This window comes from Ylistrum balloti, unplaced genomic scaffold, assembly GCF_031769215.1.
Source record: "Ylistrum balloti isolate Yb309-2 unplaced genomic scaffold, AGI_CSIRO_Ybal_v1 Utg370120, whole genome shotgun sequence".
NCBI lineage: Eukaryota > Metazoa > Mollusca > Bivalvia > Pectinida > Pectinidae > Ylistrum > Ylistrum balloti.
In genome coordinates this window covers 1,494,499-1,520,385 of record NW_026782137.1, presented here as the reverse complement: position 1 = coordinate 1,520,385, position 25,887 = coordinate 1,494,499, and the positions used below count along the sequence as shown (strand labels likewise).

At 35.3% G+C, this 25,887-nt stretch overlaps 1 protein-coding gene across 2 annotated transcripts in view; it reads right to left on the bottom strand.

Annotated features, from left to right (window-relative positions):
- LOC132550366 (inositol hexakisphosphate kinase 1-like) overlaps positions 1 to 19,974 on the bottom strand; it is a 28,535-nt gene extending 8,561 nt beyond the window's left edge. Inside the window, exon 1 of one of the 2 annotated variants that reach the window (XM_060214417.1) lies at positions 19,934 to 19,974. The gene's annotated coding sequence lies outside the window, so the exon portion shown is untranslated. Of the gene's footprint in view, positions 1 to 11,493; positions 11,574 to 19,933 lie in introns of those variants that run through there. The other variant, XM_060214418.1, reaches the window with a different exon arrangement.
- Between the last annotated feature and the right edge of the window lie 5,913 nt (positions 19,975 to 25,887).

Below are 25,887 nucleotides of genomic sequence, written 5' to 3'. Positions count from 1 at the left end.
CCTACTGCAATATCTCTTTTCCACAATGATATCATCCCTCTTTATGTGACTTAATGAGTATTGTGTTATTTAATTCAAGAATGAAAGGTGTTTACAAATTATTTTGGTTTAAAGATATCAAATTATAGCATGTAGATCAGCACATTAAAAAGTTACCAACATTACATTTAAAAGCAAAAATTGCAAAGACTGACATTGCCAACCATACAAATTAAATCCTGGCTATTTTGTCAAAGCTGTTGAAATCTGAGTCCCGTGAACTTATAAAACCTTACATTAAGCTATATATACATGATTCACTCAGAGTTGTTTATGTGACAGGATATTAAAGTATTAACTGTACACGTTAAAATTTCTCATTTTCCTGTCTATTGGTCATGCGTATATATCATGACCAATCAATTTTGTCATGTCATATCTCCTGTTCAAAATGTCTGGGTTTATGCCAATTGACAAGTCAGTTTACTTGAATATAACAGAAATCCAGGAAGCATATTTTTAAATGTTCTCATTGAATACTTATTAAGATTTGTGTCTATATATCATACTGTAGTTAAGATCTTTGTCATTTAATTCTATAGCAGTCGAGATCTTGAGCATTACACTTTCTAGCAGTGGAGATCTCATTCATCACATTCTGTTGCAGTTGAAATCTTTATTATTACATTTAACGGCATGAAGATCTTTATCATTATATTATACTGCAGTGGAAATCTTTAGTGAAAATCTGTACCACATTCTATAGCAGTAGAGATCTTTATGAATATATTTAATTGGAGTAGACATGGTCATCATTGTACATTTTAATTAGCTGGAAATTTTCATCATTTACATTCCAAATAGCAGTAGAGATCTTTGTTAACTAACATTTGTGATGTGGAATCTTCATCAATATTCTAACTGGCAGAAAAGATATTTATCAATATATGGTGAAGATCTTTATAATTTAGCTTATTTAATAAATTCTATAGTTGTGGTTATAAGGTACAGCCATTGTCTAGTGGAGATCTTTATCAGTATATTCTAAAGTTGTGGTTATAAGGTACAGCCATTGTCCAGATCTTTATCAGTATATTCTAAAGTTGTGGTTATAAGGTACAGCCATTGTCTAGTGGAGATCTTTATCAGTATATTCTAAAGTTGTGATTATAAGGTACAGCCATTGTCCAGTGCAGATCTTTATCAGTATATTCTAAAGTTGTGGTTATAAGGTACAGCCATTGTCTAGTGGAGATCTTTATCAATATATTCTAAAGTTGTGGTTATAAGGTACAGCCATTGTCCAGTGCAGATCTTTATCAGTATATTCTAAAGTTGTGGTTATAAGGTACAGCCATTGTCCAGTGCAGATCTTTATCAGTATATTCTAAAGTTGTGGTTATAAGGTACAGCCATTGTCTAGTGGAGATCTTTATTAGTATATTCTAAAGTTGTGGTTATAAGGTACAGCCATTGTCCAGTGGAGATCTTTATTAGTATATTATAAAGTTGTGGTTATAAGGTACAGCCATCTTTCAAATTTCAATTCCATAATTGTTCTCTCTGTATCCATTTACTCATTACGTGAAAGCCTGTATTGTATATCTACAGGTAAAGTTTGTTGAGCTAGAACCATGCCATTCTAATTTTATTTCTCTATGCATGTTTAAGAAACATAAAAGCATCACTTTTTATCAGTTCAGCAATATGATGCAAGCACAAATGAAATCATTATCTTTACATGCTTCACAAGAATGTTAACAGAATCACATTTAGTCAACAGCTTTTAGTAGATTTAAGAGCAAACTTTTTCCAACTATAGACAGAACTGATAAAGAATCAGTTTTTTTTTTCAACTATGCCTGTGAATAGTGATATCCTGACCAAGGTCAAACAGACTATAAGTCTAGATCTGCAACAAATACTCTGCACTTGTCCACTCCTAATAATACCATTGATGTATGCTTTAGTTGCTCTGTATCCCGGTAAGCACTGATAAAAATACAACATATCTACATTAGTGCAGGACAGATCGTCCTCCTAATCAGATACAAAATGTCAATGAAGCATGAAATTCAGGTTTTAAATCAACAGGCAAAGTTACCAATGCAAAAACAGACAAAACATTATTTACTTTTCAGCTTGTAAAGCGACACCAACCAGTTGAGCAAGAGTAAACATTATTATATAAACTGTATGATGTAAATATTGATTTCAAATTATACAATGAACAAGTTATGAATGTCAGGCATATATTTTTCCAATTTTGAATTTCTGCAATTTTTTCTGAAATGGTAAACTTTCCCTGTGATTCCAATACAATATGGTAATGGGTTCTTTCAAAAGAAAATTTAGTTTAACAGACCAACACTGAATCCTCTGTCTAACCACAGCATACTGCTACCTACCATTCCTACACACATACAGCAAGAATAACATAACATCCTCATACAATAAAACAATACATGAAGTAGCAATGTCTATATTTTTCTTCCCTTGTCCTCATTATGATTTCTCAATGATATAACAGTATCAGTTATCATTATACATTCGGAGTCCATTTGTTAAATGACTCTGCGAAACACAGTTTTCCCTTAAATTAGCACCACTTGTATGTGTGACAAATTAGTCACCTTCAATAAAACATAATCTCTATCACACAAAAAAAACTTCACATGTTTCTCCACTTATGATTAACGTCTAACAAACACATGTCATGTGGCAACTGCAAATTCTGTTCTTGTATATAGGTTCATGGCCTCATGTGAAAGATGTATATTGGGGTGGACAGTCTTTGTAGAGGTCTGTAAAAGTGATAGCCTTTCTTATAAAATAGCATCAAGCCTTTTACTTTAAACAAACACTTAAGAGGATCTTAGGACTTGTAAGTTCACCCATGTAATTTTTCTTACACTCATGATGTAAGGTTCTGTGAAAGAGTTAGGACAAAACTTGCAGAAAATACATTGTACTACAACAGAATTTGTTCAAATTTTTGCATTTGTTTTAATAATGATAACGGTAATTCAAATACTTTTAAAAGAAACTTCATTATTTTGTACAAACAAAAATACAATTAATTTTCAAAACATCCTTTTTAGAATTCCAGAAATACATGCACTTGTTATAAAGAGTCGGAGTCAATTGCAACAGGCACAGGATGAACCTTTTTTAATGTGTCCTTTATCCAATTAGCATGTCTTTAATTCTCACTGTTAAAGTAAACAAATATTCCTACCTACCATATACAGTTATATAAATGAATTTGACATGTGAATGCCAAGGCATGACCTACAGATACATCCTGTATTGACATAAATACATATGTATAAGCAACATGTTCCCAACTCTAACAGGACATAAAATACTAGAATACATCTTGGTCTTATCAAAAAAGTGAAAAATCAATTCAAAATACCATAAAACAAAACTGCCTCCTGAGCTCCAACAAAAATCTATAATTCATGCTTACCAGTAAGTTAGATGTATAGGTTCTCAGCAGCATTATGACACAGGTAAAATTTACTCCACATATTACAGTGCAGACTGTGCAGGTACAGTATATACATCCCTACATCAATACATGTTCAATTAACACATGTCAAGGTCTCTAGCTAAAAACTGCATTCAATAACAGATGTTTACCAAGCACAGATCTCTGAATCAATACAAAATACATATTATTGTGCCATATTAGGGTAATATACAGACATCAGCAACACAGATTAATATAAGATCCATACATGAACTGAAACCTGGTTCTTCATGACCTGCTTATATACAGGTATGCAATTAGTGACCAATCCTATATATAGCCTGTCTATGGCTACCCCATAGTGACCAGCCTTACCTGTTATAGTCTACCTGTAGGTACCTCCTTTAGTGACCAGTGCTAGTCCTGACTCATATGTAGGTACCACCAATGTGACTTAGTGTGTGTTCATTCATTCATTCATTCATTCATTCATTCATTTATTTTTCCAGTGAGCCATCCAACTCATAGGTTAAATAACAAACACATAATTACATAATGTGGTACAAATATGAATGAATGTTATACAAATTATGTTAAATGGAGAGTAAGCTTACAATGATACTGTAGTGTACAATTAGTTCTATCAATCACTAAATTCTGTGTGTTTCCTTGAGGCACAATATAACTATTTCCCTCAATTACATAATTCTTTTACATTGCTGGTGCTCAGTAATATCGTTTACTTAAAAACATTTGAACTACTGTGATAGAATTGTTTGATATATTTACGTCTCTGATTTTGGTAAAAAGGACATTTTAGGATAAAGCGAAATTCGTCCTCTATATCACCAGAGGTACAACGAGTACATGATCTATTTTGAAGATTAACATTCCGTCTACTGACTTCAATATTTAAATTATGTGACGACAATCTGAAACAAGTAATAAGACATTTGTACTTTGTTTCTATAGATTTACATAAATAAAATTGGAGCCAAAAGTTATCAACAAGGTGCTGATACAAAAAAACCTTAGGTGACCTTAATATATTTGCTAACAAGTCCTACATAGCCCACATTGTCGGTACCAGTTTAAATCATGACTGGTCCTAATTTGCTCATTTCTACTGTACTAGTTAAACTAGCCCCGTAATAACAAGACCTGAAGGTACCCCTTTGGGGAACAGTCATACATGACAAGCCTGTATGTAACCACACAGTGATTAGTCCTACATGACCTGCCTGTAAGTACCCCCCATAGTGACTGTCCTACATGACCAGCCTGTAGGTAACCACATAGTGATTAGTCCTACATGACCAGCCTGTAAGTACCCCTATAGTGATTAGTCCTACATGACCTGCCTGTAAGTACCCCCCATAGTGACTGTCCTACATGACCAGCCTGTAGGTACCCACATAGTGATTAGTCCTACATGACCTGCCTGTAAGTACCCCCCATAGTGACTGTCCTACATGACCAGCCTGTAGGTAACCACATAGTGACTGTCCTACATGACCAGCCTGTAGGTAACCACATAGTGATTAGTCCTACATGACCAGCCTGTAAGTACCCCTATAGTGATTAGTCCTATCTGACCAGCCTGTAAGTACCCACATAGTGACTGTCCCACATGACCAGCCTGTAAGTACCCCCATAGTGACTGTCCCACATGACCAGCCTGTAGGTAACCACATAGTGACTGTCCTACATGACCAGCCTGTAGGTAAACACATAGTGATTAGTCCTCTCTGACCAGCCTGTAAGTACCCACATAGTGACTGTCCAACATGACCAGCCTGTAAGTACCCCCATAGTGACTGTCCCACATGACCAGCCTGTAGGTAACCACATAGTGACTGTCCTACATGACCTGCCTGTAAGTACCCACATAGTGACTGTCCTGCATGACCTGCCTGTAAGTACCCGTCCATAGTGACTGTCCTACATGACCAGCCTGTAAGTACCCTCATAGTGATTAGTCCTATCTGACCAGCCTGTAAGTACCCCTATAGTGACTGTTGTTCATGGTCTACCTGTATTTGTGTACCCACATAGTGACGGTCCTACATGACCTACCTGTAAGTACCCCTGTAGTGATTTGTCCTACATGACCTGCCTGTAAGTACCCCCCATAGTGACTGTCCTACATGACCAGCCTGTAGGTCACCACATAGTGATTAGTCCTACATGACCAGCCTGTAAGTACCCCTATAGTGATTAGTCCTACATGACCTGCCTGTAAGTACCCCCCATAGTGACTGTCCTACATGACCAGCCTGTAGGTACCCACATAGTGATTAGTCCTACATGACCTGCCTGTAAGTACCCCCCATAGTGACTGTCCTACATGACCAGCCTGTAGGTAACCACATAGTGATTAGTCCTACATGACCAGCCTGTAGGTAACCACATAGTGATTAGTCCTACATGACCAGCCTGTAAATACCCCTATAGTGATTAGTCCTATCTGACCAGCCTGTAAGTACCCACATAGTGACTGTCCCACATGACCAGCCTGTAAGTACCCCCATAGTGATTAGTCCTATCTGACCAGCCTGTAAGTACCCACATAGTGACTGTCCCACATGACCAGCCTGTAAGTACCCCCCATAGTGACTGTACTACATAACCAGCCTGTAAGTACCCCCATAGTGACTAACCTACATGACCAGCCTGTAGGTAACCACATAGTGACTGTCCTACATGACCAGCCTGTAGGTAACCACATAGTGATTAGTCCTACATGACCTGCCTGTAAGTACCCTCATAGTGATTAGTCCTATCTGACCAGCCTGTAAGTACCCACATAGTGACTGTCCTGCATGACCTGCCTGTAAGTACCCCCCCATAGTGACTGTCCTACATGACCAGCCTGTAAGTACCCTCATAGTGATTAGTCCTATCTGACCAGCCTGTAAGTACCCCTATAGTGACTGTTGTTCATGGTCTACCTGTATTTGTGTACCCACATAGTGACGGTCCTACATGACCTACCTGTAAGTACCCCCATACTGATTTGTCCTACATGACCTGCCTGTAAGTACCCCCCATAGTGACTGTCCTACATGACCAGCCTGTAAGTACCCCCATAGTGACGGTCCTACATGACCAGCCTGTAAGTACCCCTATAGTGGTCAGTCCTACATGACCAGCCTGTAGGTACCCACATAGTGATTAGTCCTACCTAACCAGCCTGTAAGTACCCCTACAGTGATTAGTCCTATCTGACCAGCCTGTAAGTACCCCCATAGTGATTAGTCCTACATGACCAGCCTGTAGGTACCCACATAGTGATTAGTCCTACATGACCTACCTGTAAGTACCCCTATAGTGATTAGTCCTACATGACCAGCCTGTAGGTACCCACATAGTGATAAGTCCTACATGACCAGCCTGTAAGTACCCCTATAGTGATTAGTCCTACATGACCGGCCTGTAGGTACCCACATAGTGATTAGTCCTACCTAACCAGCCTGTAAGTACCCCTATAGTGATTAGTCCTATCTGACCAGCCTGTAAGTACCCCCATAGTGATTAGTCCTACATGACCAGCCTGTAGGTACCCACATAGTAATTAGTCCTAAATGACCTACCTGTAGGTACCCACATAGTGATTAGTCCTACATGACCTACCTGTAAGTACCCCTATAGTGATTAGTCCTACATGACCAGCCTGTAGGTACCCACATAGTGATTAGTCCTACATGACCAGCCTGTAAGTACCCCTATAGTGATTAGTCCTACATGACCGGCCTGTAGGTACCCACATAGTGATTAGTCCTACCTAACCAGCCTGTAAGTACCCCTATAGTGATTAGTCCTATCTGACCAGCCTGTAAGTACCCCCATAGTGATTAGTCCTACATGACCAGCCTGTAGGTACCCACATAGTAATTAGTCCTACATGACCTACCTGTAGGTACCCACGTAGTGATTAGTCCTACATGACCTACCTGTAAGTACCCCTATAGTGATTAGTCCTACATGACCAGCCTGTAGGTACCCACATAGTGATTAGTCCTACATGACCTACCTGTAGGTACCCACATAGTGATTAGTCCTATCTGACCAGCCTGTAAGTACCCCCATAGTGACTGTCGTTCATGGTCTACCTGTATTTGTGTACCCACATAGTGACTGTCCTACATAACCTGCCTGTAGGTACCCACATAGTGACTGTCCTACATGACCTGCCTTTAAGTACCCCTATAGTGACTGTCCTACATGACCTACCTGTAAGTACCCACATAGTGTTTAGTCCTACATGACCAGCCTGTATTTGTGTATCCATATAGTGACTGTCCTACATGACCTGCCTATAAGTACCCTACAGTGACCAGTTTTAAATATTACTTTTATGTGGAAATCTCCATAGTGACTAGTCCACCATTCCCTGTCTGTAGATACCCCCATAAAAAGTCACCAAATCCTATTCTACACATGGCCTGCTTATACTCCTATTTAGTGACCTGTCTTACATGGCACTAGTGTGGCTACCCCTACTGAGACCAGTGATACATCCATAGTGACAAGTCCTGTATGTACCAGCCCTACAGTATATTGTCCACCAATAGGTACAGGGTACACCCATATATAGTCCATAGTGATGAGTCCTAGATGACCTGCCTGTAAACACCTCTGGCCACATATATAGTGACTAGCCTGCATGTAAATAACCCCATAGCAATGTACCAGGCTATCATATTTTGATAAATAGATATCTATGGCTTACATTGATTAACCTAGAACCTCTATAGAGTGAACACTTCCAACTCAGATTACCACCTCCCTATTAACATATGACCCTGGCTGTTGTAAAGATATTAAACCCCATCAAAATAAAATATTTCACAAATTTCTGCCTCATAAATTAACTTCACAGATACCTCTATTACCACCATCATGTTCTACATGACCCATTAGGCAGCAAGTGCCAGCCTTCTGATCTGATTTGTCAAGTTAACTGATTAAGTTTTGGTCCAGTCATTTTTCTGTGTATTTAGGATATAGACTAAATTGCCACCTACCTCTGAAAATCAAATAATCCGTCGACAAACTGACCATGTCTTGTACAAACAGACCACATGCCTGATTTAGCGCCTAATAAAGTTCTGAGTACAAATCCTGATCACAACATCAAATATCATAACAAAAACTTCCAGACAGGTAGTAATTAAATCTTCTCTCATAATTACTCTCACACGGTGTAGATTATCACTGTAGTCCATTAATTACCAGCCTTTAGTGTGTAGTGAACTATGAATAATATGCAGAAGATGAAGTCAATACCTTTCAAGAAGAATCCACGAAGTTACTGGCTCAAGAACGGTTGTTTACCAGAAAATATTTATAAAATGAAAGGTATTTAGATACGCAAATATAAACAACTACCAGATGATTAATATGATAATGTTTATGTCATTTCAGAAATCTCATGTAGCTGTGTTACCTATATAGACACTTGCACTTGTGAATATAACACTGCCACCTGGTGTGCTTCAAATACAAATTACACCATATATACGCATACTTACGATGTAAACAAATGTATATGTGACATGTAGAAAAGGTTAAATTTGTAAGACTGTACCAACACATTGCCAGACTATCTCACAGGGAACTCTATGAGATTATTTTCAAACATGCAAGCCCCTAAAGCCAGCAGCACAGTAAACATATGCACCAACACTTCTGGCATCCACTAACGTCGCAGTTTATAAATCACAAATCACAAGATGACCGAGTATTGAAAATAAAAGAAATGTTTCATACAGCTGGTGTAAGAATAGATTTACATTTCTCAATGCGCATCACATGTACAACTCTAACAATTGAGATTTTTACAAGTGGTTTTAAAGGCTTTAAGCTATCATTTAAAGAGATGCAGTCAACATCCTTGTCACAACATAAACTTAATCCAATGGTTGAATAGATATGTGGTTATGGTTCAGCAGATCATTAATTAATCAATCAGGTACATCTGTCCTTATCTATAATCAATACCACAATCCTTAATTAGAATTCCGTGGTTAAAATAGACCAGTTGTTGACACAATTGTAATTCAATGCCACAAAATCCACATCACATTTTATTGTCAAGATTGAACTTTAAGACCTTAAGATTAATACTTTTTACCACAGGGATAGCATAAATGTATATGTATTAAGAAATTGCTTACAGTGGCTGGCCAGTGCCAAGTATGTGTTCCTACAGTAAACATATCAATCATACACTCCGCATCATGTTGTCTCTCTTGCTACAAGTACTTTGGATTGTACTCTTCTGTGATATCATAATGTTAGGCAGTATTGGTGAATTAGTGTTGATGGCTAACACTACTTGCTTTGAAACTTGATGTGGAACACTTAAAGTTACCAGGAAGTACAGGAAGTAAACCAAGGCGCGGGACAATATATGCCTGTCCCACGACAAAGAAATACTTATCATTTATCGTATGGAAAAGAATGCAGACATGGAATTGGTAATAATGAATCAAATGGGGAAAACAGTGCCGCATATTTTGATAACAAACAGGTGGGTGGAAAACTGAAAGAAATCATTTGACAAGATTAAAATGCTGAAAGAACAAATGGACAAGAGTTTCCTTTTATTTATTTATTTTTTTTTGAATATTGTCAAATAAAAATCCTATTCAGGTGAACACAGTCTCATTTTATGGTTTTAAAGCTTAATAAGTTTCTAAGAAATTTCTGGTTGAAAAATGAGAAAGGCGATATACAGATAAGATGAAAATTGTTAAAAAAACAAAGGACCATAAGCCTTCCCAAAATTGTGAAGTTACACAAAGGAAAGCACATTTTCATGTTATGTCTAATCATATAAAGTCTACCAAGTTTAGAGTAAATGATGTAAAACTGAGGAAAGAGAAACAGATCTCCAGAAAACCAGTAAATCTTTCAAAACGCGTCAAATCAAAAAAACATTTTGGAAAACACAACTTCATGTCGATAATGATTAAGCCTCACAATGAAAGTTCTGAAGGAGATTAGCTAAAATGAAAACTGTGTGAGGACATCTTGAACAATATTAGAATTTTAAAACAATGAAGGGCAGTAACTGTTCCAAATACAATCTTTTTATGAAGAATTTGTTTTTACTTTTTTCAAGATTCTAAAATCTTACAAATTTGAAAAGTTGATTTTGTGAAACCTGACAAAAGTAATACCAAGTATGATATCCAATATATCTCAATCTGCAACTTATGCAACTTCCAGAAAATTGATATTCACAGAAAATATAACATCTCAAACATTCTTGCAGGAAACAAAATGTCCGTCGATGAGAAGATATCATAATAATGATAAAAAATCAGTCTCTTGTTTAAATTGATTTCCAACAACAGATTTAACAGACCACAAACTAGTATTGATTTACCTTCAGTACCACTGGTTATGTGACAAAATTATAGATAATTATACCTATATACCCCAGGTGTGTATGTTGTAGTGATGAATGCTACCATTAAGCTTATGAAACAATTTACATACTGGAATAAAGAATCATGATACCAATATTTCTATACATATTACTATAATATCACAAAGTCATACAGTATTGTGATAACTTGGTAGAATTGTGTTGAACTTACACTCTTAGGATGAAATGATGTTTTCATTGCAATAGCTGAACACCAACAATGCAAATATTTCACAGTATATTTAATCAATACCAGTATTCACTGGTAATATCACATCATATACAAGTTTTACTTAATAAGCATTTTAATTTTACAGACAACTTTCATGTATATCTGAAAATATTAATAATAATTGAAAATAAATCCACCGACACATGTTATTTATCTACATTTGCTAGTTTGATTCTGCATTCATCAAGTCATGATTAATATCAATGGAGGTACTAGCATATACCAAGACCAGCAAATGCAAACATCAAGCTGTCAACAGCACTTGTCTCAACTAGATCTATTTACTCTATAAGTGTATATCAATTAAGTCAGTGACCAATATATTAAACAACATAGCCATATAATTTTGAAGTATTTTGGAGAACTTACATTTTCAGGGTGTCCAATACATGAAAAGATGTCCAGAATTTTGTAGAACTTTTTCTGATCCAGTGAGAGCTGTCAGCCAAGTTACAAACAATAATGTGCTGTCTACTGTTTTGTATATACTCTCAGCATGGCCATCATTTACAGGCAATGCAAGAATCTTGTGTACTATGGACTTTAAAATAGAAGAGTCAGCACATGAACACCAGAACACTTACTAGGACATGTAAGGGGAGATTACTCATGTATATACTGGTATAAGAAGGTCCGGATATATCATGTTTTACTTTAATCAGGACTGAAAGGACTTCCTTCCTGGCATAAGATATTCTGTGTATTATACATTTGTATTGGTACATACACTTTTTTATAGGTAATGCATACATACTTAGATAACTATGAATAGAGATAACAGTCTACTATTCATTCCATAAAACAGAGAAAAGACAAACTGTTATCTGATATTAGGTAACTTTTCTGTTGTTGGTAGCACTAGATAAAGAAATATGACACAGTGCAGCAGTCGTGTGTAACTATTGATGTATCAATAATGACTCTATATTAACAGCAAATACAATTATCTACGATTCCTCAATAAATATCCTAACATTTGGGTTCATCAGTACATTGTACCTTATAATGACTGTCTGCCAAAGGGAATGGTAATTGTTAATGATTAGGGTTTTCTTTGTCAGGATAACAATTGTCCAGTATCATGACATCAATACCAGTTTATCCTTTCAAAAAATTATGATGCAGGCATGCATGAACAACAGAAGCTGATCCTGTCAGCAACATGGAAATTCTAGAACAGTGCATACTGGTATTACATATATCATATTTGCATATGTATATTCCTATATAGGTCAACCACCACCTCTTACATGTATTATCATACATAGAGATGATGTATCTCTCCTCACTGGGAATTTTAATTGTCCTAGCACTGCCCGTAATTAACTTTAAGTGAGGAATGGAAGAGACAATAATATCAGTTACCAAAGTCACATGACTTCATAATCGACCTCCTTTCTGAGTGCACATTAGATACATTGTTCCAGATTATGGGAAGTTCTCCAATAGTAAGACTTTCTGCCCACAAATGTATCCCTTCATCATCCAAATACATACAAAGTCACATAACACCAGACGTTTCACATGAATATGTGTAATGTCTGGTGTTCACATTGGGACCGAGGAAACTTGGTTAATGGTGAAGTATACATATGACCTCATCACCCTAAGTAACAACTCTCCGTCCCACTAACATTGCTACCTCTATCTGTAGTGATGTTACGACCTTTACCAAGGGATTGTTATTGAGACCAGACCTTACAGTATTTCTACATACATACCATCTAATTATATTAACTGCCAACTAAAAATAATTTCACAACCTGATTAACTGTATCCTTTTCATTCTGCGTATATGAATTATTGATGCAAAAGATTCATTTCACAACTCTCAACATATTTAATATGTTTGGTTTTGGTTTCCTGTGGTCATTTAAGAATGGCCTCCCTATATATATGAAGTAACTGTATGTATGTGAATGTGTGATTTTAGTGTGCAAATGATATTGACATTATAGTGTTGCCACACTGTAGTACTGCCAAAGGCTCCCAGCAAGACACCACACCATTTTACAAGCAAACCAGTTGTTACAAGGCTGAGAACAAACACAGAGTAATGTAAATACCACTTGTAAAGACTCTGGTACATGCAGGTCTCGCCATGGAACAGAACTCAAAGTCTTATTTATAATTATAATAAATTATGGTTGAATGTTGAAGCCAAAAGTGAGACATTGTCAAGGGAGACAATTAGGAATAACAGTTGTTTAGAAAGGAGAGGCGAAAAAACCAAATCTAAAATTCAGTTGTCTCTTACAAAACATACAATGAGGACTACATAATGAGGAGTATGTACACCATATTTACTCTAAAATAAGCCAAGAGACTATTATCTAAGTCTAGGGATGGCCTTGTTACAGGCCAATAAGTCTAAGGTACAAACATACATTAAATTCTGACTCAAAATATAGAGGTTGCCTTACTGCAAGACTAGGAAATAACACCTGTTTTTAATTCTATAACAAAACTTGATAGACACAGGTTTAATTATAACCAGACATGGGTTTCTTGTGGGATAAATATGGTATCACTTTACTTCACACGTTTAAGAAAGTAGTAAATTACAAATGACGAACTATACAAGCTATGTGATTTTTGTTGCATTAGTGACAATAACAATACTATGTTTGTTACCTTGTTATAAATAGGTCATATTGTCAGTGGCAACAAATGTAATCATATAAGTGTACTAAGAAACAACAAATGTAAACACTTTGTATATAAACTGATATATGTGCCATTTTGTTGATCTGAAGTCTTCAGTCTTTTTCACACAGTTGCCGAATTAAAATTTACACAACTACAGTTAAGGTAATGATAGAAACACGTGTTAAGTTTCAGAAAAATGGCTTGTAATATTTTTTTAGCTAGAAATGACCAATATGTGTCTTTAAATCATCACATGCCAAGACTGCAAGTGTGAGTATGTACACAAACCACGTTAAAATCTGAAAATTACAAAGGTAATGGAAATGGATGAAGTGATTAGCAACATGGTGCTACACAACGAGCAAAACAAAGAGACTCTCTGTCCCAAAACCATACATTAGTAACAGAACTTCAAAGTCCTGGTAATATTCTCATCTACAAAAAAAGAAACAACAACAAGGATTTCCTAGAAATAATCTCATTTTAAGTTCCTGTTGGGTTTCAGTATTGGATTACAGAAAACACCTCTCCTATTCTTGTACAATCACAGACACTTCCATTAAACAAACTATAAATCTTGATTTTTCTGAAGACCTTAAAAGTTGTGAAACATTAGTGTACAGTTTCCATTATGTACTGGCATTCTCAACAACAGTTAATACTTAACGAATTCAACATAACTATGACATCTTTCTGGAACAAGTAACATTAACAGAAATCAGTATAGATCTTCAATATAATCTTTTTAAATACCTTTTGATTTGCATCAGAAATTGGTTACCATGTTAAATAATGGATCTGAAATGCCCTTTGGCCTATAGGATATAATATGTCTACGACACAATGTCATATTTAAAGGAATTAATGAGGTTTTAGTCATGCTTTTACCAAACATATCTTATAACTTAGATTGCATACTGATAATGTCCATCACGTTTCAATTCTTGAGAATCTTAAATTGACAGCATTCAAATTAAACTGGCAAAAGGCAGATCATATTTTTGTACTTGAATCTTATAGCTGCCTGCTGCAGTATGAACTTGGTAAATTAAGAATTGTATTTTCTTAGCTATTAAGATTCTTCTGATTTTTCCTGAAATATTTCATGACAATGTTTTGATTAGAGAAACGGTCTTTTTCAGTTGTAAAACAGCCCAAATACGGACAACAATCTTGACTATTAGATCAATGATGAAATTTGAGATAAGCAGTATCATGCATATCCAGGGCCCATTCTATTATAATTTGTAAAATTTGCATGTTATAACACATTATGTAAAATAGATCACACACAGGGAACAGTTTGGACTATTAAATTAGATCTATGTTGTTAGAATGTGATAAATACATCATTGTGCACATCTGGGACCTATACCTGATCACATCCCGAAAGTTTTTAGAAGAACACTATAGCAGTTCACCATGATCAGAAATAGCATGACAAGAATTGTATATGTGATATATATAATGGATGGACAGACCTAGACTGCCAATCTCAATGACAAACAAAAAATATTATGGTGGGCTGAAATAATATCTGGTATCATCAGTGTCATTTGAATGTGGAATCTAAAGAAGACTTTCCTTTTCTACCTTATACTTCATACAGGCCCTATTGTATATGAACAGTACAATTCATGATATTTTTTTTTAAATATTGCAATTATCATGCAATAGATCAACGGGTGAAAGATATTGTCTTCCTTCTCATTGGTTGAGTTTATTATGTGAAAATGAAAGATCATTTGTTTGTTATTCAATTACTGTTCAACAAAAATAGTTGATGCTGGTGCCAGGGCTTCATTTTTATACTCTGTATTAACCTTGGGCTTACTGAACATATATCTGGTAAGTTTGACATATGATTCACACGGAAGGAATGAATACCCTATTTTCTAGGTTATAAGCTGTGGCATTTTTCCTCTGCAATTGGGCATGTGACTTATATGTGGACAAAAACATAATTGGCAGAATTAAAAAGAAAATGAAAAGAATAATCTGGACATCGATTACAGACTGTTATGTACTTCGGAACAGCCATTGTGTTGCGGCATATCACATGCACTAATGAACAGTGTGACTTGCACCCTGATCATTTTGGTTGCTGTAAAATGTCACACTTCCAGAAAGAATTAGAAATGGTGATTTAAACCAAGGACACCACTATGAGATGTTGGTACCAAGGTCTTTTAAGAGAACCTGTCCATCACATGTTTGTGACTGAAACAGATTGTCCAGAACCATCATTTGCAACTGTATACAGGATGATTTTAAGATTGAAATAAAAATAATATTCTTGTGGATTTAATAAATCATACCTTTTATTAGGAAATAGCACCATGGTTGCTTCAGAAGCCATTGCTGCGGAAGTTTCTAACAGCCTTTTGCAACCTCGGATGGATAGGTCATCGGGTCAAATTCTAGAACGACCCCCATGCTTGTTTACGATAAGAATGGCTTCGTGTAACATACCAGAAATAGTATAAGACTATAAGAATTCTGTAAGCATGCAACAACCTTCGCTAATATTTAACAGTACAGACATTGATGAAGATATTGTTAAGTAAACTGTAAAAACGTCAGGCCCTGTATCTGTGCATAGTCAATCTTTGAAGACTATTTTACGTTTTTGCAAACACATCAATTAAATAAAGGATTGTCTTTGTATAAATCATTTGCAAACTTATTTTAAGTGTTTCACTGATGATCTTGATAAATTGCCATCCATTGTCTGTTACATCAACCAACTTTGGTAAACATAAGGGTTACCACAATGTAAGAAAGAGTGTGGCATATATCCTGTTGCGTCTTATATGTGGATCGAATAGAAGAAATAGCTGAAAACTAGCCCTGCGGCTTACACTCAGGTGCAGTTTTAGCCAAGAAAATATAGTATACTTCACTTGTACATTATCTGAAACTGAAAGTGATAGTCCCTGAGGTTTGTCGCAACTTGCATTCCACATTTTAATTCATTAGAATAATGGTCCGGTTCAGGTTATTCACATGTACTTGACATTCATTTGAAATTATCAAATATATGAAATGAATTAAAGGATTAGGTAAATCACCACCTTTTCTAGATGAGAACATTTTCCCCATCAATTTTGGCTTTCCTCTGACAAAAATTTAGGTCCTTAGCATCACTGAACATAAAAAAGCTATATGACACAATCTAATTCAATATTTGGCTCAAGAGCACAATATCAAAATTTTGATAAGTTCCAATACTAAGAGGTTAGATTTGAGAGAGTCACACAGAGAAGTTTAAGTCCAAAACTAAAATATTTGAGTATCAAAAATCACTGATGCAAATGTAAATGACATTCAGTTGAAGTAATCAGATATATATATATAAAGTAAATTACAAAATTTACTGAATTTAGACCCTTAGCAACATGTATGAGTCCTAGAAGACTGACTCTACTGTATCTAATTCTAAATGAGTATAGAAAGGGATTTTCGTGTGCATTGTGTCTCTGTACAATCTTTCATCATTACTGTTATTATGTACTGGTAAATAAGCAATTGATGTAAGTGAGTGGTTATATTAAATACATATGTATGTGCTGTACAGGTATATGTTGTAGCCACTGAAGTACATATCCTCTAGGAACTCTTCACCATTAGCTACATGAGAATGAAATAGCATTATGCATTCAATATCTCATAATTCAATTAGATATTTGTTTATTTATTTTCATTCCAGATGGAAACATTAGATCTTTTGACAACTGGTATTCCATTGTTACATAAAACACTAAATCATTATTTTAAAGGTATCATGGTCTTGAACAAGACAAAGAAACACAGGTGTATTGTTCAAATTTTCAGACACACATATAATGGGTAATATTGTGATCCCAAGTAAATCTGCAATACACTGAAATGACCAATATTGTCTGTATGGTCTTTCTTGGGGATCAAATGATAACTCAGCTATGTAGCTATAGTTTCTTGCTTTATGTATAATAGGACTAAGCAAGGTAAGACACACATTATCAGAACATCAACAGGATTCAAGAGCAGCTAAATTAATCATCCATTTCTGTTGACGAAAAATAAATATTGACCCATTTTTTTCACTTTTCTTGTTTAAATCCTTTCCTTCTCACTTAGCAACTTGTACTCATTGTTTACAAAAGCATTGTAGATAGTCAGAAGACTGTATTCTATGAACGATTTTCATGATATCATAAGAATGAACTTCCACTTGAAAAAAAAATAATGAAATAACTTGGATGTCATCATAATGTGAGTGTTTTACTTTCTTATTACGCCAGTAAGGTCAAAAAATGATTAAACAACAGCTGAACAACAAGACACCCATGGGCCTTAACAGCTGGCTGACTATATAAAGACATTTTATATGACGAAGGCCAAATAGGCCACAATTACTCAACTACTCTACAGCTTACAAAGAAGACATTATTGGCCCATAAAAACATTTTCTGCAAACTTGAAATCTTGTTCCTTATACATCCTGTTATACAAATACCATAACCCCAGACCTATTGAGAAACTTTAAGATCTCAACATTTGACCCCAGAGACCTTGAAAGTAGGTTAATGTCAATAACTTTGGTAGCCCTTTTTCATTGAATTATGTTAACGATTTTAACACATTTGACCAACGTGACCTTTGAAAAGAATCAAAGTCAATCATATGAACAAACTTGGTAGCTATTCATTCCCAGCATGCCACATGACCAATATCAATATCCTGGGCCTTTTGGCTATTGAGGAAAAAATGCTGAAAAAAGATGGCTAAAGGTCATCCTGACCCTTCTGGTCAGATGGTCTAAAAAGAGTTAAGAAAATGCACAAGACCACAAAATTATTCTTCAACGGCTGGATTTGTAACTATGACCAACATATTATGGCAAAACTATACCAAATATGTAATGCAGTAATCTTAGAAATCTTAGAAACAGTAAATTAAAGGTTATGTTATCAGGAAAAAAAATGTATTTGTCAAACCAGATTGGTACATACCTACAAAATCAGAAAGGAACATAGACTATTTCTCAGCTTTCCAGGTTCATTTCTAAACATTCTTGGAAACACAAACATCATCTTTGTCTTAACCTATTACAAAACTTTTTAACAATGATTTTTGGGATTTAGATATGCAAGTCCTGAATTCATGATTTTCCTGTGGAATTCGCTCAAGTTTTGAGGCCCCATATACAATGTACAGTATCTCTAACATAGCAATATATGCATATGTAAAAGTATTTCACTTCATTCACTTGCATTTCAACATTGAACTTTCGGGCTTAAGAGTTCTGGATTCATGCTTTTCCTGTGGGACTCACTTCAATTTTGAGACCCCACCATATCTTTTAGTATTGGGACTCATCAAAATTTTGTAATTAATGTTTGGACTCATGTTAAAACATCCTACAAAAATTACTGTTTCAAATAGATATATGTATAAACTGTCAAACATGTACATAAATGTACGTAAATAAGAAAGGTAAGAATCTACTTTTCATCTAGAACTTGTAGTATAATGATCTTGAGGCATTCAAAATACCACTGAGGGCGAATTGTTGACTTCCAAATATATGTTGTTCATTTCAAGTACATGTTTTGTTTTGTTTACTCCGACTTGTGATTAATCTGAAGGGTTCTGACTATCTATCTCCACACTTATTTATTAATTTATTTATACAATACCTCTGAAATTACCGAGTGCCAATGATAATTTGAGTGCCCTACATCTTCGATGCAAGACGGTATTTCTTTAATTACTAAAAGATATACTGTATTCCAGGCAATGCTGCATGATTTAAATAAACAACGAATTACGAATTGTAATGAGCTCAAACTAGATCGAGGCGGCCTAAAACTATGGAAAAGACGATATACGCGATACAACGAAAAAACAACGTCTTTATTCTTCAGAATACTAACCAAACATATAGGAAAACGTTGCCGGATATAAAATCCACAATAACATGCTTTAAAGCTAACCCATAGGCGTAAAGTGTTTTCATCTGTCCACCGAGTGTCGTTCTCGGATCAATACTGCAACACACACATTTGGTCAAAAGTTGATATTACCCAATGTAATGACAATCAACTAAAATAGTTATCAATGGAACAGATTTCTCTCATCAAAATATTATTATATGCATGTCTCATAAAACACTTACCTGTCAGAAAAAGAGCAAAAGTGGTTGCCACTGAAACACATCTTCATAGAATACCTGCTAACCGGAAGTTGATTTTCTTTTACCGGAAGTTTGTAGAATGAGGCCTTTTATGGGGTAGGCCTATATAGATATTGAAAAATAATAAATAATGTATGCGTTACCGTTTGTGTACGGTTTACGCCATATAGACATATAGTTTTATTTATGCATTTGTAACGCCTTTCAAATTTACCTAAAATTTCGCTATGTCATGTAGGAGTGCCAACAATTATGAAAGAATGGACGTAGGCAATTAAGGCTCGATCGTGTCGTCTTCAAGTATTTCACCCCAGTGTAATGTTGAACAAAATGGAACCAGAATTATTTTCTGATGCATCTATAAATGTAGAGCAGAATAATCAGACTGTTCACGTCGATATTTAACTATTATATTATATTATATTATATTATATTATTATTGGTATATTTTTTAACAGTAACAGTCTGAAGATGATGTTTTTTCCCCATTTTTGTTGAAACAGTCGCTCACCATTCGGTTTGTTAATTTTCCTGATATCGGAACAAAATCTAGTTGTAGACCATTTTTCAACAACGATACTTCTCACACAGTTATATTTAGATCCTAGTTATATGGTTACGGTCTTGTTGGTTGATAATATTTGTTTGCATATTTGCTGTAGTTATTTCACTTCTTCACTTATACTTAAGAACAGATATGTATAGCTCCACGTGCTTCTGTACATCCTAAATTGAGTCCATGCTTGGGTTCCTTTTTCATTTCTCAAATTGGATTTGAGTAGCAAATTGAATGAAATGTGAAATCGATTTGACACGGCCACTTTTGCCTAGTTACAATGGGCGCATTAAGGTATACTGTCTAAGTCCGCCCTTCCAACTGGTCATCAACAATTAATTGAAGTTTCGGTTGTTCTTGTTGGGTCTAATAATGCCGATTCAGATTCACTTTAACACATTTTTTTTCTCAGATTTTTTACACATTGGATTCTCCACTGGTCTACAGTTCAATCAGATAATATTCTAATATTTGCTATAATTTTTGCCGTTAATGTTCTTGTTGTGTCAGATAATGCCGACAAACTGATTCAATTCGAGAATTTTTCCTTAAATGCTTTTCACGTTTGTGTCGTTTGGTTTAAAGTTTTGTTGCAGACTTCTTCAGTGATCTGCTGTTCAGTCAGATAATGTGTCATTGATCAACTTTTAACCAAGATTGTTCTTCTGGGATCTAGCCGGAAATGATATGCATTCAATTGAGGAAAATTATTCACACATTGATATACTTAGACATGATGCTGGCTTCTAGGTACCATACATATCCAATAAACAAACTTATATGGTTACTACCGTACGGGTGTATCTTACACATCAGATTGCGGTGCTTGATTTGTATGTGCTATACTAGTTTGAAATACTCTGACGTTTTTGTATATATCGGTCTGGATGGAGTAGACACTTGATATTCAAATCATCGTGTAAGATGTCTGGCATTATCAGTAGGAAGTCTGTTGAAGGATTTTTATCTTAACGGTTCATATATCATTTAAAGCAATGGAATCACTCAACAGCGTAATACATGTTATTCACATTCATTAATATTGTTGCCGTTGTAGATTTTAGGAGATTTGATGGGCCTTCATGGAACAATGAAATGAAATCAATGTTTCTTATGGTGTATTGGCGACACACTCCAGGCTTCCAAAAATTGAAGGATTTCGGTTAATTTTGTCCTACCTAAATGGACCTATACTGTATTTCAGCTCTGGGCGATCATTCAATAGACTCTCAGAAAACAAGTTATGGAACTGAGACAAAATCATGACTAAAAGAATTTGGTCGTTTCTCGGTCATCGCTTATACCACATCTGACCGAATGAAACGAAGGGGAGTAACTCTAGGATATCAGAATCCCAGAACGATGACGTTCATCGTGACCAAGCAGCTAGGATTTGTCAACACCAAGTGAGTTTGGCCAGGGATGTATGCTAGAAGGGATAGGAGACAGTCTGTATCCATTTATAATTTCCTTAGAGCAGTAGTAGAAAGTTGAAGAATTTTCAAATTGATCATATATGCGAACTTTTGTGACAAATGAATTTTTGTTAACTTTTGATATTTCTAAAACAAAAAAGAAAAAGTCAATGGATTAGTGCATCAGACGGTGTTGAGGAGGAAGAGGAGGGGGGCACTGACTAGATTCAGAATATACCAACGTTGACTGTTCTTCTCCGGGGTTCAGAGCTTCAACATCAATGATATTTACGCTCCGTTCATAAGTACTAGCTTCCATGATATATAAACTAATTAAATCGTGTTTGTCATATATTTATTGATTTTGTAATTCAATGATACCCTGATCCATTTCCAGTGGAGGTTGGTCATGCATCTAGACTGTTTCGGCTTTCTATTCTGATATAGGTTCGCCACTTTCTGTAGGCGATGATTTATTGAATAAAGTTTTGTGATCGAGAGAATTGAAATGTTCTTGGGTATTGACCACCAAACAGAAATAAGTTTTTTCTCTCTTACTTTTTTTTATTTGCGTGTTCTTTTATTAATTTTTCCAAATACATTTATAGCTGAGCCTTAACTAACTAAAACCAATATCCTTACTTCTTGCATTTCTATATAAATGTTTCATACCAAACATTTATCAATACATATAATGAAGGCAGCTCTTGTATCCGATCCGATTCGTCGAGTTCCACATAGAGGCCGTGGACAGTCTTTAAACAGGTTAAATACCACTGCTCCAAGGTGAGACTTAGCTACATACAATCATGTTACTAGCAAAAAACTAAGTGGAAGTACCAATACCAGAAAAAATCATCCTAGATCAGTTGTAACAACCCACACCCTGTGTAATAGTGGTGTTAAATACATAGTTTCACATACCTCATCCCAGTCTGTCCCTAAGCTCGGACAGATACTGCTGACTTGTATCCTAGAACACTTGAATCAAATCGAGTAGAAGAGGAGCCCATAGGGCCTGTATCACTCTCATAGTTTAGTTGTTATAACAACTTTGTGTAAATTATGTTCCCTACCAGTCACATTCTTACACTGGTTTCAGTCGACTCTCTCACACGAGTCATACGAGTGCTGAACAAATACACGGTGCAGTTCAATTTATTATTGGTCTTATATCTAATATCAATTTTGCATTGAAATGTGTTACTCGTTCGTACCTTTTTAAAGCTGAAGTAATAATTCTATCGTTAAGTTATGTATGAAGTATGTAGTAGAGTACTTTAATATATGTATAGAACATAATGCTAAAGTAGGTACCATTATATGTCCAAAACAATATAAACATATACAAAATCATTCTTTTATCAAAAATATCTAAAATCAATGTACAAAATATGATTTTCAGTAAAGACGACACCAAGCCACGAAAGTAACAACACGAAATACTTATATTGACAAATTGTCAAGCAAACTCAGAATAGGCGGAAGCGAGAGTAAAACATGAGCAAAACAATTTATACGAAGACTTTGGAAAAGTGTCCTGAAAGGGAAAGCGTCTTCTTCATTGGCAACACTTATCATGGTAATACTGGTAAATCCAAGTTAGTAAATGGCTAACAAATCACTTAGCGTACAAACGAGCATTGAATACATAAAATTATTTCCAAATCAGAATGGCGTATATAAAATCTTCCTATTGTTTTCATCTACCTGTATCTCTCGAACTCATGTCTTGTGAGTTTATCTTTCAGTTGCCGACTTCGACATAAAAAGACAGTATAAAGATTAGGCAAGCAGGAATGTTTTCATCATATAAGAATAAACAAAATATTCAATAGGGAAATCTAATAAGTTACTCTTATCGTTATAAGCTTGACTTAAAGCTGTCCCTGTGGGTTTCGTTGTAGGAAAAGCTTGGCTTAAAGCTGTCCCTGTTGGTTTCGTTGTGGGAAAAGCTTGGCTTAAAGCTGTCCCTGTGGGTTTCGTTGTGGGAAAAGCTTGGCTTAAAGCTGTCCCTGTGGGTTTCGTTGTAGGAAAAGCTTGGCTTAAAGCTGTCCCTGTTGGTTTCGTTGTATAAAAAGCTTGGCTTAAAGCTGTCCATGTGGGTTTCGTTGTATAAAAAGCTTGACTTAAAGTTGTCCCTGTTGGTTTCATTGTAGGAAAAGCTTGGCGTAAGAGACTGAAGTAGAAGCCCAGTGCTGGTGGTTGTATATGGCGAACAAACATGTATATACTATAAAATATCTTAACAGACTCACACTATACAATAACAGGCTCACATTATACAATAACAGGCTTAACAATAACAGGCTTACACTATACAATAACAGGCTCACACTATACAATAACAGGCTTAACAATAACAGGCTTACACTATACAATAACAGGCTCACACTATACAATAACAGGCTCACACTATACAATAACAGACTCACACTATACAATAACAGGCTTACACTATACAATAACAGGCACACACTATACAATAACAGGCTCGCACTATACAATAACAGGCTCACACTATACAATAACAGGCTTACACTATACAATAACAGACTCACACTATACAATAACAGACTCACACTATACAATAACAGGCTTACACTATATAATAACAGGCTCACACTATACAATAACAGACTCACACTATACAATAACAGGCTTACACTATACAATAACAGACTCACACTATACAATAACAGGCTTACACTATATAATAACAGGCTCACACTATACAATAACAGGCTCACACTATACAATAACAGACTCACACTATACAATAACAGGCTTACACTATACAGTAACAGACTCACACTATACAATAACAGGCTTACACTATACAATAACAGGCTTACACTATACAATAACAGGCTTACACTATACAATAACAGACTCACACTATACAATAACAGGCTTACACTATATAATAACAGACTCACACTATACAATAACAGGCTTACACTATACAATAACAGACTCACACTATACAATAACAGGCTTACACTATAAGATAACAGGCTTACACTATACAATAACAGACTCACACTATACAATAACAGACTCACACTATACAATAACAGACTCACACTATACAATAACAGGCTTACACTATAACAGGCTTACACTATACAATAACAGACTCACACTATACAATAACAGGCTTACACTATACAATAACAGACTCACACTATACAATAACAGACTCACACTATACAATAACAGGCTTACACTATACAATAACAGACTCACACTATACAATAACAGGCTTACACTATACAATAACAGACTCACACTATACAATAACAGGCTTACACTATACAATAACAGACTCACACTATACAATAACAGACTCACACTATACAATAACAGGCTTACACTATATAATAACAGGCTTACACTATATAATAACAGACTCACACTATACAATAACAGGCTTAAACTATACAAACGATACATTGCCATGATAGCAATTAACAATAAAGAAAGATAATCTTCTACGAGTTTCTATTAAGTTTGTCATTTTGAGGTTTTCATTCTACCGCGCCCGGTAGAAAGGAACAAATTAAGATTCTGTAATCTCATAACATTGTTACTTTTACAACCATTCATTAAACTGACGATAGATACATGGAAATTAAGACATCTGAACTAAAACAACACCAACTGCCTGCCAATCACTAGCTGTTATAGACGTGTGGTCTTTACATAATTGATGTTATGGGTATAATTCGGAAATATTTCACAAAAAATATATGACACCCTATTATAGAAAAACAAGAAAGCGAAATATCCATAGCGCTCACGGAAGTTACATTTATAGATGTATATGTATAAATATACAAAATAGCAGTTTACATATTCTATATGTTATCTTTTATATACTTTATTGATTTAACCCAGATTCAAACAACATTGATATTCATCAACAAGGAAGTAATATTACCTAAGCTAACTCTTAGAATGAG